General features: G+C 36.2%; 1 protein-coding gene across 4 annotated transcripts in view; it reads right to left on the minus strand.

Annotated features, from left to right (window-relative positions):
• Positions 1-19,336, minus strand: part of HOMER1 (homer scaffold protein 1) — a 124,027-nt gene that overhangs the window by 85,769 nt on the left and 18,922 nt on the right. Inside the window, exon 1 of one of the 4 annotated variants that reach the window (XM_089909057.1) lies at positions 11,093-11,995. The exons of the other annotated variants lie outside the window; for them this stretch is intronic. The gene's annotated coding sequence lies outside the window, so the exon portion shown is untranslated. Of the gene's footprint in view, positions 1-11,092; positions 11,996-19,336 lie in introns of those variants that run through there. 4 annotated transcript variants of the gene reach the window in all.

Genomic DNA, 19,336 nt, shown 5'->3' on the forward strand with positions numbered 1-19,336 from the left:
AATTCCACTGGATTATCAGGTAATTGGTTTACTTCCGCTATCCCACCACCCAGCTCTACTCTCCCAGCACAGGCCTGTAAGAAAAATCTTACTGAAACAGCTGTTTTTGACGCGGCTCAAAGATTGTTTAACAGGTGATTACTAATCCATTTTGAATTTTCTTTAAAACAAATAACACATGCTTCCTCTGAGGCAAGCAAAGCTTATCCGACTAATGGCTACCGCACACATAGTTGTACCACAAGAGCGCCATCTAGTGATGAACCAAAAACATAGCAGGTGTTTGTTTAAAATTCCAAGTTACTATACAGCAAAAACAAAATCGTAAAGGAGATTGCTATAACATAGGTATACAGAATTAAAATGTGACACCAACAACTACAAAACGTCTTTTCTGGAAGAATTCTTAAAAGGTGTATGATCTGAATTCCTTGGTCTTTGAACTGGTTAATTACACATTCAAACGAAAGATTTTTTAAGAAAATCATTGTATCATAACAATTGCGCATCAGAAATATCTTCATGACATCAGGTATTTGACTTAATTAGCATATCTGAAGAAAATATAATCAAATAAATTAAAAATTTCAATCTGGAGTTTAAGATTACTAAATTATAAAACTGTACTTCAAACAGTAACAACATTGTTTATACTCCTTATATACAGCCTTCATTTTAAGTTTTCTTTTTTTTTTTCTCAGTCTCAGTCCTTTCATTAAGGCACAGCACTAGTTATTAAAAGGGATTACAGTACTTATTTGCTTTGGGCACTTTAATCAGTAGCTACATTTAAAAGATCAAAGGAATATGTTCAAATTCATTGGAAAGAGCAAGTAAACCCACTCAATGTATATATTTAAGCAACATCTTCAGTACTCAAAGGACCTGGCTTGCTAGGTCCTTTGAGTATTGACTTCCAAGTGACATCATCTCTGCCCCACTCCCCCTTTTAAAACTCTATTTATTTCAGATAAAATACTTGGTGCTTTAAAATACATGAGGATGTATTCCTGGTAACTCAGTTACATTTAAAATTAGTACTGTACTTTCAATTTCACTAGACTTTAAACATTCTTCTTTTCCCAGTTGATTTCCACTAAATAAAGCTATATTCTGAGAACTCACAGTATACACTAGGGAAATCTAAGGAAAATAGCCTCTTGTTAATGAGAATTTAATTCTTGTTAATATATATGGCATATTCCTAAAAATCCAAAATAAGTAATTTTCTAGTAGACATCCAATTCCTAGAAACTTTTTAAGTGAATTAAATGTTAAAAGATTATTTAAGTTATAATACCAACAATACTTCAAGGAACAATCATACTCTTAGGTACCCTTTTCCTTTACACTTACTACAAACTAACCAAGTGAATATGCAATCCATATTCTATCTGAACAAGCAAATACTCTAAAAAATAAACCTATGATTGAAGAGAAAGATCCAAAGGTATTTTGGCAAAATATTGAAGAGAAAGATCCAAAGGTATTTTGGCAAAATATTAACATTTGCTACATTTGAATAGTGGTTGCATAGATGTTACATTATTCCCTGTATTACTCTGAATATTTTTAATTACTCAAAACAAACAATAAAACTGCACAGCATTTCTCTAGAATTCTTATTAACACTGAGAAATCTGACTAAATCAGCCACATTTTATTTTATGCATATGTAGATCTTTTTTTTTAAACTGCTGTGCAAAAGTTGGCACTATGATCAGAACTGCACTATCCAATACGGTGACTACTGAGCATCTGAAATGTGGCTAGGGCAATTGAGGAAGTGAATTAGTTTATTTGATACTCAAGTAAGTCAGTTACTGAAATACTTCTAAGCATGTATGGAACAACTTGGATATGTGAATCTACTGTTTCAAGTGTAAATTTTATGAAATTTAAATTCAGATCAAGTATTTTTGATAAAAATTTTAGCATCCAAACTGAGAGGTGCTCTAAGTGCAAAATACACAGTGGATAGTATGAAAAAAGAATGTAATACCTGAATCTCTTTACATATGTTAAAAATATTATGGATATACAGTTGACCCTTGAACATGGATTTGAACTGTGCAGGTCTACTTACACTCGGATTTTTTCCAATAAATATATTAGAAAATTTTTTGCAGATTACACAACAGTTTGAAAAAACTCACAGACAAACCACATAGCCTAGGAAAATTGAAAAGATAAGAAAAAGTTAGGTATGTCACGAATGCATAAAATATATGTAGATACTGGTCTATCCTCCCATAGTTATAAGGTGAGTAATATTTAATATAAAATTAATAATGAGGGCTTCCCTGGTGGTGCAGTGGTTGAGAATCTGCCTGCTAATGCAGGGGACACGGGTTCGAGCCCTGGTCTGGGAGGATCCCACATGCCGTGGAGCAACTAGGCCCGTGAGCCACAACTACTGAGCCTGCGCGTCTGGAGCCTGTGCTCTGCAACAAGAGAGTCCGCGATAGTGAGAGACCCGCGCACCACGATGAAGAGTGGCTCCCACTTGCCACACTAGAGAAAGCCCTCGCATAGAAACGACGACGCAACACAGCAAAAATACCCCCAACATCTTCTAAAAAAAAAAATTAATGAGTTAGTTTTCTTACTGTTTTTTAACTTTGCTTTCAAAGAATTACATTACCGTACAGTATGCCCCTCTCTCTGATAATTGGAGAAACTGTGTATCAGCCTATCATCACAGGTAAGCAGTTTAAAAAAAAAGTTAACGGCGGTCTGGTGGTTAAAACTCCATGCTTCCAATGCAGGGGGTGCGGGTTCGATCCCTGGTGGGGGAATTAAGATCCCGCATGCCACTTGGCGTGACCAAAAAAAAAAAAAAAGGTAACAATGTTTCTAATACTATATTATGAATATGACTGTAATACTGTATGCCATAAAAATTTTATAATCATTCATTCATTAGTGTATAGGCTAGGCTACTGTGAAGCAACTGTATTGATTATTAACACTAGGCTACCATAAAGCCATCACATTGCTGCCTCTTCGTTATCAGTGCATGAATTGTTACACCTGTAAATAAAAATGAATTTCTTTTTCACATTATCTTACCACTTTTGATGTCTAGTGTTAGCAATATATATAACATCTACACTGTTTTGTATCATATAAGACAATATCGATGTAGGTACTGACAGGTGATTCATCTTGTAAACAGATGATATATACTTAATGATATTGATAAATACAATACTGTAAATGTATTTTCACTTCCTTATGATTTTCTTAATGACGTTTCATTTTGTCTAGCTTATTGTATTATAAGAATACACTATATAATACATATAGCATATAAAATATGTGTTAACCAACTATTAATGTTACTGGTAACAGTACTGGTCAATAATAGGATATCAGTAGTTAGGTTTTGGGGGTGTCAGAAGTTATAAGCAGATTTTTGACTGAGTGGGAGGTTGGTCCCCCTAACCCCAGCACTGTTCAAGGGTCAACTGTAATGTCAACATATATTAAAATTTATCTTACCTTTTAGAAACTGTAAATTTAAAATTACATGTATTACTCATACTGTATTTCAAGTGGAAAATACTGGACAATTTTTGTAGCCACTTCCTTACTGATAGACATATAGGTTGTTCCAATTTCTGCACTATTACAAACAATGACCCTGTATGTTCACTTGTGTACACATGCAAGAGAGATACTAGAAGCTGAATTCCTGGTCACGGGGTATGCACCATAGCACATTTCCGTATTGCTTCTCACAACACATGTACCAGTTTATACTTTAATAGTCTAATATTATTTCCTCCCAACACTTGGTAAGGTCCAAGTAATTTGTGCCAACTTGATGGGCATGAAATGGTATTTCACCATTGCTGAATTTGCACATCCCTGATTACTAGTGAGGCTAAGGAGGTCTTCATATATTTCTGGGCCATTTGAGCCCAAAAGATTTCTACCCTTATTCCTAAGCTTGTTTAAAACCCTATCTTAGCTGCAGAGAGTGAAAAGACCAGAATCCAAAGTCATCACTCAAACTATATGCATGGAAACATCTCATACATACAATTCTAACCACATGTTAGAATTTAGGTGAACTTAATTAAGGTGAACACCCACTAACATAGAGAAAGGCAGAGTTGCTTATTTTTCTAAATCAATATAGTATAGATATAGCATATATATTCTGCTATTTTTCAAAGGTAAATTACAGTTCTTTGGTATAAAATTTAGTTTTCATATTTTTGTACCAAATTGTTTCTGATATGCCTTAAAATTTTCTCCTTCGTGGAGGGGCGAGTAGGAGAATGGTAAATGTGTATTAGTCAAATTTCTAACTTAGAGTCATCAAAAATTTTTTCTGTCTTAGCATCAAAAAATAATTTTAACAGATAAAACATATTTAATGTTAAACTAGAGGTCAAAAGTAACAACACAATTCTCTTCTCAAATACATTAAACTCCCGGATGCTTTCCAAATAGTAAATGCCACCAGTCCATTCCCACTCTGTTTCTCTCTGCAATTTTCATTCCAACAGCCCTCAAGCCTGGAAGTGATTCTCACTTTCATCTGATCAAATTTCCTCTAGTCACAGCTAATAATTAGATTTATCTCTTTTCTGAGTGGTCCTCAAGTAGTTTAGCTACAAGTCCTACCAATGAACAGCATCTGGTATTTTATGCATGGTCGCCACACATTCCCGGTATCTCAGGATTACCTAGCTTTCATACTGTTTTATTTTTCCATTGAAAAAGGCTGTACTAAATATAACTAAATGTGATCTATGTTTTCCATTTTTGTCGGCTTTTCAGGTAACAAAAATTATAGGCAAAACTATCAGATGCTGTGTCCCAATTTGAGGTTTTGCAAATACAATCAATCCCTGTAATTATGTGGTGTTTTGCTCAAATGCATTAGATCTATTACACAACAACTGTTAACAATTCAGTCATTATGGTATCACAAAAGCCCAAACAAACACATTTTCTGACTATGAAGTTATTTAACATTTTTCACTGACCAAAAATTTGATTCAACAGTACAGTAAGCTAGATTTGGTTGTTTGTTTCCTCTTTATCTTTTCTGAAAATGAATTTAGTAGAGGTAAAGGGAGGCTGACTTCTGAGCTACCCGGAAGAGATAATCACTAAAGATAAAAGAGCACCTGACAAGATATAGTACTCCAGAGCTTATGAGAGTGTTTTTCAAACACTGGGTCACAACCCAGAGGGTTATAATTAATTTAATGGGCATTTTAAGAAATGAATGAGAAAGTAAAACATCAGACTGTATCACACTTGGTAAGGGTATATGTATCATTTCATGAAACTTTTGGCTACATATTTATATATGCTTGTCACAAAGTAGGATGTCTTTTTTTTCCTACTGTGGATCAAAAAGTTTAAAAACCTAGAGATAAAAAATGCTTTTACTTAATGTTTATGAAAACTCTGTGAAGCAGGTATACAACACCCATTTCATAGTACAAAAGCATAGGTCCTAAGTGACTTATCCAAAGTCACACAGCTAGAAAATGATATAATAAGCATATTTTTTAAAAATGCAAATGGAAATGAAATTCAACCTCACTAGGAATCAAAGAACTGCAAATTAAAACCATGAGTTATCATTTTTTCACCTGTCAAAACAGGAAACCTTTTATTTTTTTAATGAAAAAATTCAATGTTTGAGTTTAAGGAAATCTGACACTTTCAGAAACACCTAGTGGGGGTATAAATTAGTAAAAGCTTTCCAAAAACACTTTGACAATGCATATCAAAAGCTTTAAATTTCTGTGCATATCCTTTGACATAGCAATTCCATTCTAGGAACTTACCTTAAGGAAATTATATATATATATGCAGAGATTCAGCTATAGCGATGTATCACCACACTGTTTATGATAAGCAAAGATTGTAAATTAAAACATCTAATGACATAAGATCAAATAAATCATGGTAGATCCACATAACAGAATCCTATGTAGCCATTAAAAAACAAAGTTCCAGAATATTCAGTGACATAAGGTGTCCAATATAGTAAGTGAAAAGAGTTTATGTAAAACTGTTAACACAGCACAATTCAATTTTTGTTTAAAAATTTATCTACAGTTGAATCCTGAACAACGTGAGGGTTAAGGGCACCAATACTCTGAGCAGTCAAAAACCCAAGTACAACTTTACAGTCAGCTCTCTGTATCCTTGGATTCAACCAACCTTAGATCGTGCAGTATCGTGATACGTATCTAGCAAAAAAAATCCAAGCGTAAGTGGACCCTCGCAGCGCAAACCCGTGTTGTTCAAGGGTCAACTGTATATTCAGAGAAAAAAATCCATGGAAGATATACTTATATTCTGCCCTTGCCCTGCCTTGCCTTTTCCCAACACAGAAACCAGAGTGATCCTTCTAAAAACTGAAGCTAGTATTTAAATACTTCAGGAAAAAAAAAAAGGGGGGGCGAGAGGTTAGGATAAACCAAGTAAGGCAAAATGAGGTTGCTACTGAAGTGGGTGGGAAAATGGTGGTATAGGAGACTGTATTTTCTACTTTTTTGTATGTCTAAAAAATTTCATAATATAGAGTTTTAAAGTAATAAATCCTAAATCAGGTGGAACATTGCTCAAAACCCTCTAATGGCTTCCCATCTCACTCATAGTAAAAGCCAAAGTCCTTAAAATGGTCTAAAGACCTGCCATCAGTGTTTCTCAACCCTGGCTGCATTACAAACACCTGGCCCCAAGCCCTAGAATCACTGGTCTGGTGGGCAGCCCCACTTCCAAGGTGATTCTCATGTGGAATCACCTCTCAGGAGGAAAAACCACTACAGGATAGGACCCCTGCTCCCTCTCCAACCTTTCTGTAGCTTACTGTTCTGTTTTGTTTTAATTTTTATTGGAGTATAGTTGATTTATAATGTTGTGTTAGTTTCAAGTGTAGAGCAAAGTAAATCAGTTATACCTATACATATATTCACTCTTTCTTTTTTTTAGATTCTTTTCCCATATAGGCCATTACGAAGTATTCAGCAGAGTTCCCTGTGCTATACAGCAGGTTCTTATTAGTTATCTATTTTATACATAGTAGTATGTATATGTCAATTCCAATCTCCCAATTTATCCCTCCTCCCCCTTACCTGCTGGTAACCATGAGTTTGTTTTCTACATCTGTGACTCTACTTCTGTTTTGTATGTAAGTTCATTCATACTCCTTTTTTTAGATTCCACATATAAGTGATATCATATATTTGTCTTTCTCTGTCTGACTTACTTCACTCCGTATGACAATCTCTAGGTCCATTCATTTTGCTGCAAATGGCATTATTTTGTTCTTTTTTATGGCTGAGTAATATTCGAAAAGATACATGCACTCCAGTGTTCACTGCAACACTATTTACAATAGCCAAGACATGGAAGCAACCTAAGTGTCCATCAACAGAGGAATGGATAAAGAAGATGTGGCACATACATACAATGGAATATTACTCAGCCATAAAAAAGAACAAAATGCCATTTGCTTACTGTTTTTTGCCCAGCCACATGGCCCTCCTTGTTTCTCAAACAATGCCAAGCACACCCTACCTCAGGGCCTTTGCCTGAAGCACTCTTTCCCCTCAGATCTGTCTAGAATCTTCCTTTGCCTCCTTCAGGTGTTTGCTCAAATGTTACTTTCGCAGTGAGGCCTTCCTGGTTGCCCTATATAAAAACTGTAGCCCCTTCCTCTCCTCTCCCAGGACTTCCTATCCCCCTTCTTTTACTGTTCCCCACTGCACTTATCACCATCTGACATACAACATATTTTCTTATTTATTATCCCTCTCCCCCAGCTAAAGTGTTATCTCCTTAAGGACAAGGATTTTGCCATTTTTAATCAGGGCTGTGTTCCCAGCAACTCAAACACCTGGCACATATTAAGCACCCAGAAAATACTTAACAAATAAATGAATAAATGACTATATACCAAGACATTTAGAGTTGTTGGTGGTGGGATTACAAATGACTTATTTTTTCTTATCTCAACTTTTCAATATGTGAACATGTACTATATTTATAAGAAAAAAATCTGAGCAAACAATATTAATGCAATGTATTTCCTTGCTTTAAAAAAACACAGTGGAATGTTATCTCGGTGATTACACAAATAAATAGCTCCGTAAACATCCAGTGAGCTTTAGATTTGTGCACTTTACTGAATATATGCCTTAAATTTTTTAAAAAGTGAATGACAGTTAAAAATATTACAGCTTGAGTGATAATGGATTCATCTGGCAAACAGAGATTTGGAAACACTCTTGCCTGTGGAATACTTCCTACAAATCATCCACAAATCTCCACTGATGCAAGTTTTTTCATCAACTAGGTCTCCTCAGAATTCTCTTTATGGTGTGTAACAATACCTAGAGTTATCCTATACAGCAATAATCTAAAACTACTTGTGTGCCTTTAATTGTGAACCAGCAAGCTTGTCCTAAGAAATCCTGTAAAATACCAACTCTAAGAAAGCCAATCATCTAAACCTGGAGAAAGTTCCCTAACTGGTTCTCCAGCTAACAAAGCGTAGAAGATGATGATGGATTAACTAAACATTAAGTACAAATATTAGCTGAACCAACTGATAAATAGAAAAGTATCAATTCTACTAAAGCCTTTGTGTTTGGCAGACATTCCACACTATCTAAGTGGATAATAACAGAACTCGGATTAAGGTTGCCTCATCCAACTATTCAGTGACCATTTAGGAACCAGTTCTCTTCAGTTCTTCTATAAAAGTCTAAAACCTGGATTCTGGACAAAGTGGTAAAATCTACTCTTGAATCTTTCCTACTCAAACATAGCCTCTCATCATGTGAAAAAGTGCTCTAGAGCCTCAATTGAATGCTTTTTGAGACATTTGAGAAAAAACAAGTTAGCCTTATTTCTCAAGAAGAGAGCAGTGGGCTTAACAGCAAGGGTACTACAAACAGCACAGGAGCACAGCATGTCATCCTACAACAATTTTACATCATGGTAATAAAAAAAATCGTATCAAAAATAAATATGGCTAGAGAAAAATGGAAAGTTTATATGAATTTATAAGCTAGGCCATAACACTTTAAAAAAAAACCAACACCTTCCTATCCCCAGTATCCTAAATGCATTCATTCTTTTCTACTATTTTCTACTTTGGCAGAAATATCAAAAGTATTTGTTGAGTCATTTGTAGTGATGTGGATGCACCTAGAGTCTGTCATACAGAATGAAGCCAGAAAGAAAAAAACAAATACCGTATATTAACACATATATATGGCATCTAGAAAAATGGTACCGATAAACCTAGTGGTCGGGCAGGAATAGAGACACAGACGTAGAGAACAAACTTGTGGACATGGGAGGGGAAGGGGCGGGTGGGATGAACTGAGAGAGTAGCATTGACATATATACACTACCATGTGTAAAATAGGTAGCTAGTGAGAAGCAGCTGCATAGCACAGGGAGATCAGCTCAGTGCTTTGTGACGGCCTAGAGGGGTGGGGTGAGGAGGGTGGGAGGGAGATGCAAGAGGGAGGGGATGATATATGTACACATATAGCTGATTCACTTTGTTGTACAGCAGAAACTCACACAACATTGTAAAGCAATTATAATCAAATAAAGATTAAAAAAAAAGCCTGCTAACTATTATAAATTCTCCAAGACTAAACTTTCCCTCCCCCTATATTATTAATAGAGCCAGAAGGCAAATTTCTGCTTATCACAATTTCTTAGAAGAAAGCCTTCACTGAATTAAGATTTAAAGTTCTCCCTTGAATCTCTTAACAGACTAACAACAAACTCCCTTTGGATCCCCATATTATTCAGTATTTCATATGACAGTGCTAGGGAAAAACTTGTCTGCTTGCTGTTATGCCGAAACAAGACTACAACTCAACACACTTCTCATTTGTCAAGAAGCTCAGCCATGTTCTGTTTTCCACTAATACTGATCTTATCTCAGGTGTCTGCTGTATCTACTCATATTTCTTTTCAACACTGTATCTTTAACCATCCTGTTTTACCTTGTTCCTGATTTTACAAATTACTGGAAATTCTCTGTAGTAACTGAAAGATTACAGAACTAATATAATAAAATCTGAATAGCTTAAACACTAGTTATTGAATTTTAAAAAGTAATAGTGACAAAAAAGTTGAGTTTTTAACCTTTTGCAGTTGCAATGATATAACATCTTAACCGTTTCCCTTTTATAAATCAATAAGCATACAACTTCCATCATTTGTGCCAAAGGGAGAGATCCGTAGACTGGATAATTCAAACTAAGAAATTCAAATATGCCACTTTTAAGCCTGAAAACAAAAGCCTAAACTTACAAAATGGATATGTGGTAAATTCTTTGGTTATAATTAACATGTTTGAGAGCTTACCATATGGCCACTGTTATAAGCACTACGCCTGTGTTATTTAATCCTCTCAACCTGTGTGAGGTAGTTGCTATTCACCCTCTTTTGCAGATGAGGAACCTGGGGCATAGAGAGGGTATGTAATTTGCTCAAGATGACACATGGTAGAGCCAGCACACAAACACGGCCTGGCTCCAGAGCCCACATCTTTATCCTATACTGACTCCTTGGATGGGAAAAGAATACTTTTGCCAGGTAAACCCGAGTTCACTGATGTAACCAAATTCTTGCCTGACCTTTGAGCTGAAATTTTGTTGACAGAAGTGGGAGAGTATAGCTAGACAACTATGCTTACTATGCATGTTAAGCACTATTAAGAGTACTTAAAAGGCTTCCCTCGTGGCGCAGTGGTTGAGAGTCCGCCTGCCGATGCAGGGGACGTGGGTTTGTGCCCCGGTCCGGGAAGATCCCACATGCCGCGGAGCGGCTGGGCCCGTGAGCCATGGCCGCTGAGCCTGCGCGTCCGGAGCCTGTACTCCGCAACGGGAGAGGCCACAACAGTGACAGGCCCGCGTAACGCAAAAAAGAAAAAAAAAAAAAAAAGAGTACTTAAGTGTTTTCATGGGATATATGTTATGTGCACTGGCACCACTTACCTTTTACTTGTATTTTGAAAACAATTTGTATTATAACACTTTATTGGAATGATAGTGTGGTTTGGAAGAATCCAAAAACTTACTTTTAGTCATGCCAATTATCATAGTTCTTGAGCTTTCCTTCTGCAAAGGAAGATAACTCTCTGATCTGTATTTTGATACAATGATTTCACCTCTGTAACAAAATACAATAATAACAACAATAACAATAATAGTGTTAGCCTGTCTGAGGTGAAAACATTGGTCTTTGAGACTAAAGTTACTAATTCCAACGTATCTTATATCTGCTTCAGACATTAACTAGGTTTCATCACACACGGCATTTCTGAAAAGGATTACATGACAGGAATAATACGCATATTTTGATGAAAGAGGAGCTATACACTTGTGAAGATACTTTCTACTTTCTCCTTGTTGTTTTTCCTGTCTTGATTTGGTTTCTTTCTGGCAGAAAACATCTTAAGAATTTAATTCTTCCAGCATTTTATTGAACACTTCTCCTCTGATAAAGAAGTTTTTCCAGGAAAGTGTTTCCCTTCAGTTTTAAAAATGTAATTCCCTAACTAGTTTATACTTTATACTTTCTGTAAAAGCTGTCTGAACCATTACAGGATTCCTACACACACATGCACGCACACACACACAGTCAGAAAGGTTAGATTACATATAAACAAGTTTTATAAAGTGGGCTGTATGAACTACTTTAGGAAATACATTTAAACAGTCTTTTTCTTATCAATCATCACAACTAAATATTTGTGACGTGGACATAGAAAAAAACATACTTCACTAGGTGAAATTGTAAATAATCAATGTAAAATGGGAGAGCAACAGAAGACTTCAGTAAATTGACAGATCTTTTAAATGTAGGGCTGCAAAAAAAAAAAATTATACCATTTGAAAAATAGGATTTATTGATATCCTCTTTAAATAATTGTGGAAGGTTGAATAATTGCCCCCAAAGATATCCACCTCCTAATACCCAGAACCTGTGAATGTTACCTTGTTGGTAAACAGGATTTTGCAGCTGTGATTAAGACTCCTTAGATGGAGAGATTCTTCTGGATTATGCTGGTGGACCCGAAATGTAACCACAGGTGTCCTTATAAGAAGGTGGCAGAGGGAGATTTAACTAAAGAAGAAGCTTATGTGACAAAAGGAGAAGAGTCAGGGAGATTGGAAGATGCTACACTGATGGCTTTGAAATGGAAGAAGAGGCCATGAACCATGAATACAAGGAATGCAGCTCCAGAAAGTGGAAAAGGCAAGGAGACCATTCTCCCCTAGAGCTTCCTGAGGGACTGCAGCCCTGCTGACACCTTGGTTTCACCCCGTGAAACTGATTTTGGACTTCTGACATCTAGAACTGTAAGAGAATAAATGTGTGTTATCTTAATACCAACTTTGTGGTAATTTGTTACAGCAGACATAGGAAACTAATACACTAATAGACGGTACAAATCTTCAGTTAAAATCTATTAACCCTCTGCCATTTACAGAATTAATTTATTCTAAACTATGTTAAAAATAAGTTTCTCATCATATATCTCAAATAATATGTTTACTTAATAGGGATAGAATAACTGAAAAAAATAGCATAAAATCTTAATAGAAGCAAATTTGAATGTATTAAAGCAATTTTAGGCAAGTTGTTTGCCAACTGGGTATTTTCAACTGCAGGTAATTTGATGAAAATTAAAGCTCAAGAATAACTCTTGCCATGGGAAGAGTTACAATAATTGTTCAAGAGTAACAAGAGTAGTTGAGTAGTGACTATTTTCCTCCCATTTCAAACCAACATGTGATTCAAAAGCAGCACTGTTGCAAAATGAAACAGCTAAAAGGAGAAAAGGTAGAGGAAGAAAGTAACATTTTGTTGAATTCCTATTACATGTAAACGCCTTATATAAATTCTCATTTCCATCTCAAAACAACTCTAAGATATGAAAGAAGTTAGATTAAAAACAAAAAAGGACTTGGAGGACAGTTTAAATAATTGGCCAAAGGTCACAGCCAGTACTGGTATCTCTAGGATTCAAATCCAAGACCAACTGCAAAGCCCAGGACTTTTCACTACTCCCAAAGAAGAGAATGTTCTCTGGCAATGAAAACCAGACTTAAGTTTCTTTCTTCTTCATTTTTGAATTACTCACTGACTGATTCAAAATCTCATAAGTTATAAATCTTTGTTATTGTCATGCTAACAAATATGTTTTACTTCCTCATTCCCTCTGAGATGAGTGTTATAGCTATACAAGTTATTATCTCCATATAAATATTAGAAAATATCCTGCTTCTTTCATTAGGCCCTTCTATGAGAATATTTAAAATACAAAAATATTCAGCACTCAATAAACTAAAATTCTAAATATCTAACACTCAGAGAATTAAATCCATAAAGAACAGAAAAATCAGTCAACAGAAACAGACCCAGAAATGACACAGATGATAGGACTAGTAGACAAGGACATTAAGATAGTTATTATAATGATAGTCCACATGTTCAAAAGGCAGAGGAAAGCATAAGCATTTTAGGGAGAGACTTGAAGATATATAAAAGCCCCAAATCAGTTTTCTGGAGATGAAAAACATACTGGATGAAATTAACAGCAAATTAAACACTGCCAAAGGAAAGAAAACTAATTTGAAGATACAGAAATAGAAACTACTCAAAATAAAGCACAGAGAAAAAAACCCACAAAAATAGAGTATCAATGTAATTATTATGGAACAACTTCAAGTAGCCTAATATACATGCAATTGAAATCCTCAAAGATGGGAAGAATGGAAAAAAATATCTGAAGAAATTACGGTTGGAAAATTTACAAACTGGATAATATCCCAAACCCAAAAAGCTTGACAAACTTGAAGCACAAAGAAACATGAAAAAAACTACACCAAGGGACATCATAATTAAATTGCTTAAAACCAATGATAAAGAGAAAACCTTAAACACAATCTCAGGATTGTGGGGCACATTACATACAGAGGAACAAAGGAAAAATGATAGCAGACTTCTCACTGGAAACAACACAAGCCAGAAGACAGTGAAACAACATCTTAAAAGTATGAAAAGAAAAACTCATCAAGAATTCTCTACCCAGTAAAAACATATTTCAAAAATGAAAGTGAGGGCTTCCCTGGTGGCGCAGTGGTTGAGAGTCCACCTGCCGATGCAGGGGACACCCGTTCGTGCCCCGGTCTGGGAAGATCCCACATGCCGCAGAGCGGCTGGGCCCGTGAGCCATGGCTGCTGAGCCTGTGCGTCCGGAGCCTGTGCTCTGCAATGGGAGAGGCCACAACAGTGAGAGGCCCGCGTACCGCAAAAAAAAAAAAAAAAAAAAAAAAAAAAAAAAAAAAAGTGAATTTAGGGCGATGAAAATATCTTAGAACTAGACAGAGGCAACGTTTACATAACCTCTTCAATGTGCTAAATGCTATATGCTTTAAAATAGTTAATGGTTACTTTCATGTTACATGAATTTTACCTCAAAAAAAAAAACCTTTAAAAAAATGAGGGTGAAATTATTTTCTCAAGACACACAAAACCTGAAAGAATTCACCATTTGTAGACCTGTACTGTGAGACAATGTTAAAGGGAAGTTTTAGGTAGAAGAAAATGATACCATATGGATATCGATAACTAGAGCTACTCAAAGGAATGAAGAGCACCAAAAATGGTAAATATGTGGGTAAATATAATTTTTTTCCTTATTTTAAAAATCTCTTTAAAAATAATTAAGGGACTTCCCTAGTGGCACAGTGGTTAAGAATCCACCTGCCAATGCAGGGGACATGGGTTCAATCCCTGGTCCAGGAGGATCCCACATGCTGCAGAGCAACTAAGCCCGTGCGCCACAACTACTGAGCTTGCCCTCTAGAGCCCGCGAGCCACAACTACTGAACCTGCATGCCACAACTACTGAACCTGCATGCCACAACTACTGAAGCCCGCGCACCTAAAGCCTATGCTCTGCAACAAGAGAAGTCACCGCAATGAGAAGCCCACGCACTGCAACGAAGAGCAGGCCCTGCTTGCCATAACTAGAGAAAGCCCATGCACAGCAACGAAGACCCAATACAGCCAAAAATAGATTAATAAAATAAATTTAAAAAACATAATTAAGTAAAAATAATAACAATTTATTTTGAGGGTTATGTTATTAATAGAAGTAAAACGTATAATAGCACAAACACTATACTATTGTAAGGTTCTTATTATATGTGAAGAGATATAATACCACCTGAAGGTAGAGTGTGATGAGTGCATACTATAAACACTAAAGAATCACTAAACAACAACAAAACATATTTAGAGGTACAGTTAGTAAGCCAACATAGTAAATAAAAGGAATTATAAAATATACTCAAGTAAGTATGCCAAAACAAGGCAAAAGAGCAAGAAGAGAGGGGAACAAAGAATAGATGGGACAAACTGCAAACAAGATGGTAGACTTAAACCCAAACAATATCAAAAATCATATTAAATGTATATGGTCTAAAGACCCCAATTAAAAGGCAGAGACTGTCATACTGGATATAAAGGAACACCTAACCATATGATGTTTATAAGAAAATCATTTTAAAAATCATTTAAAATATAAAGACATATGTAGGTTAAAAGTCAAAGTAATCATAAAGTCTACTCCCATCCCCAGATTGCAAGCTCCAAGAGTTTGTTCACCCTTCTGTCTCTAACACTCAGCAACTGGCATGCTATGTTTATTAACTAATAAAAGCCTTTAGAATTTGTGAAAACTTCTACACCACCTATTCCCAGGCCACAATATCTGAGGCACCAACAGCTGTTTTTCTTGCTGTTATCTATAGCTCACTTCGAAAAGTCTATTCTCTCTTTCCTACCCAGTCTCCCAGGGGCTGAGAAACCGGGAACCTAATCTTGTTAGATCTGTGCCAAAAGTAAAAGAACACTTTCTGAGTGAGGGTCGGGTTAGCTTTTCTTGAATAAAGTACATCTATTTGGCTGCTCCCTGAGAGTCGTATTTCTTTGTCAGACCAGCTAGAAGCCTTTTGCCATGAACTGGATCCTAGAGGAATAGGGGAATAGAAAATAGACTTGTGGGTTTAGGTTTAAAAGTACAGGGAGAATAGTAGGAATTCAGCCGTTCAAACTGCTTCCTCCTCCTACCTCCTCTCCCTCACAAAATTTATATATGTGTTTCTCCTCTACCCCATCCTCACCCTAAGCTAACAGTAGGAGATGAACTCTGAGGAGTTAAAGGACTGACTTCTGGTGTTTCTGTATCTCTGTTCCTTTCTTCCAACAAAGTTTGGAATATGCTATTGCTAATGAAAATATGATATATGATGCTTGTATTTGTAAATTACAAAGAATACATTTTAACATTTCAAAGGATTCTAGGCAAGGTACTGGATATATAACAGGCCTTAACCTTCATGGACTTAAAGAGATAATTACCAACTGTGATCAGTACTGCCAAAGAAAATAGAGAGCTGTGGGAAAGAGAGTGCACATCAGGAATGGAGGAAGAGATTTAGATTGGATAGTTAGCTAAAGAGTGGGAATCGGAGTGATAATAGTGTTTCATAGGCTCAGACAATAGCATGTGTGTGACAAAATGCATTTTCCAAAGATGGCTGCAACAATAACTCCTGTCCCTCATCCAGAACCATGTCATCCGCCTATCAGGAGGTGGAGTTTATGTCCTCTTCCCTTAAATCTGAATGGACCTTTGTGATTGCTAGACCAAAACAATGAGGCCAGAGTGATGCAGTATGACTTCTGAGACCAGGTGGCAATAGGCCATCCAGCTTTCAGCCTGGTTCTTGTAGGGCACTCACTCTTCAAACTTGACCACGATGCAGCAAGGAAAGCTAAACAGACTGCAGAGAAGAACCAAGGTCCCTGGCTGAGTTCACAGTCAAGAGCCAACACTATCTTGCCAACCATATGATTGACCCATTTAAAAGCAGATCTCGCAGCCCCCGGTTGAGCCACCCCAGACAGTGCCACACACAGCAGATATGAGCTGTCCTCACCAAGCTCTACCCAGCTTGCATATTGGTGAGCTAGATAAATGATACTGTTGTTTTAGGCCACTCAATTCTGAGTGGTTTGTCATGTAGAAAGAGATAATCAGAACAATGTGGATAGATCTTGAGGCTGGCAAGAGCTTGGCAGTTCCAGAAACTGAAAAATACAGTGTGGCTGCAACGCAGAGAGAGAGGTAACACCAGCATCAGCAACAACCAACAGTTAATATTTGGTATTTATTATTTTGTATGGCATTGTTTTAAGTGATTTATATGTATTACTTTATCATTAGAATCCTATTGCATATACTCTTAAAACACTGACTTTAAAATATGGGGAAACCAAGGCACAGAGCAGTTAAAATGACTTGCCCAAGATCACACACTCAGGCAGTCTACTACAAGAGCCTATGCTACGAATAAAGGCGTACTTCCGCTCAAAGGACAGAATGGCATAACATGAGGTGTAGAAAGGCAGATCAAGCCCAGGTTATGCAGATCTTCACAGAATGGGTGGAAGTTCAGGTGTTAGTTTATGAGTAATAGGATACTACTGAACAGTTTTAAGCAGGGTAGTACATGATCTAACTAATATTTAAAAGATCATTCTGGCTGCATGTGAAGAACAAATTAGAAGAAAGGCAATAATGTTCGACAGCAAGGTACTCCTTGAGAATAAAATTAGAAATAACTAAGATATAATGGTTTCACTGCAAGAATATAATTGATGGATCAAGTTGATAATACCGAGCCCCATGATCAACGTTAACATACAAAAAGAGAGCTGCCAAGACACTGCTATGTGCCTTCTGGTATAATGCAACAGACAGGAAGTAAACCACAACCATCTATGACATATTCTTGGGGGAAAAATTTCAAACCTGAATCCAATCAAGCCTAGACCTAGCCACAAGTTTACCAAAGACAGGAGAACAGAGGAACAAGTTAAACAACACTGTGAGGATACTGCCTGCCAAATCCAGAATATGTAAAATTCTAGATGACAAATTTGATAAATAAACAGCAAGAAAGGGAGGATGCTGTTATAGATTAAAAGGAACCCAAGAAATGTATCAACCAAGTGCAATGTGTGAAACATGTCTGGAAGCTGATTTGAACAATTCAATGATTTTAAAAGACTGATGAGGTAATTGGGGAGCTCTGATCACTGATCAGATGTTAAGAAATTATTAGTGGGATTTTTTGGTATGATGATAGTATTGCACATATTTTTTTAAATAGTCCTATTTCTTAGTGATACATACTTAATATTTACAGGTAAAATTATATCATGTCTAGAATTTGCTTTAAAATAACGTGGAGAGGGACAGGCAGTATAGATGAAACAATATGTGCCATATGTTAATAACTGTTGAAGCTGGATGACGGATGCATAGGGGTTAATTATACAAATCTCTTTAGGTTTTTGTATGCTTAAAACTTTTCTTAATACAAAATTTAAATTTTAAAAATTTAGGAGTCTATCTAAGCTCCCCTAATCCAACCAAAGTGAGGCTGTAAACTCAGGCAGAAATGACAGGCTAATGACTAAGTATAAAACCTCCAAGTGTTTTGCTTTTTCCTTCAAGAATATGCAACACAAAAGCAGATAACTTGTAAGAACAGGCGATTCATGAGAGGTGATTAGGCAGTGCCCCTAGCACTCTCTGGGGGTGAGGGGGTCCCAATGATCCCAGTGGCAGGTGAAGATTGATTCATGAGACTACTGTAGCACTAAACATCCAATCAATTACCTTTACTCGTCAAGCAACCTCCTGATTGCAAGGGTTCCACTGTGGCATTTTTTTCTATGGGAGAGGATGTATTTCTAATGACTTATTAATAAATTGCCATTCTAGTTTATTTATCAGTCGCTTTTAAGTTTTCGCAGTGTAAATCAGTCCATAGAGCCCCAAATCAGACATCCTAAATAAATAACTAGTAAGCCCAAAAACCCCAGACATTACAATCTGATAACCACACCAAAATATTGTCAACTTTTCACCACAGAACTTCCTCTGTTATTATAAATCCTGCACATAGTAATAGAGCTATTACTAAAATCTGCACATTTATAATAAATAGAAAATAAATTTCAAAATGGAATAGTTACCATTTATTGAGTGGCTATTAAGTACATCAAGCACTAGATCCTTTGGATACATTTTACTACCTAAATCGTCAATCTGGATGGAGCACATACTATTTCCATTTTACAGATGAAGAAAAGGATGTAAGTGAGCTATTGAAGATCACAAAGCCAAGTTGAGGATGAAGCCAGAATTCAAACCTAGATTTGAGGCTAAACCAAA

Source organism: Delphinapterus leucas, chromosome 3 (assembly GCF_059928025.1).
Source record: "Delphinapterus leucas isolate spDelLeu-1000000601 "Yukka" chromosome 3, BTC_Dleu_Yukka2, whole genome shotgun sequence".
NCBI classification, from domain to species: Eukaryota; Metazoa; Chordata; class Mammalia; order Artiodactyla; family Monodontidae; genus Delphinapterus; species Delphinapterus leucas.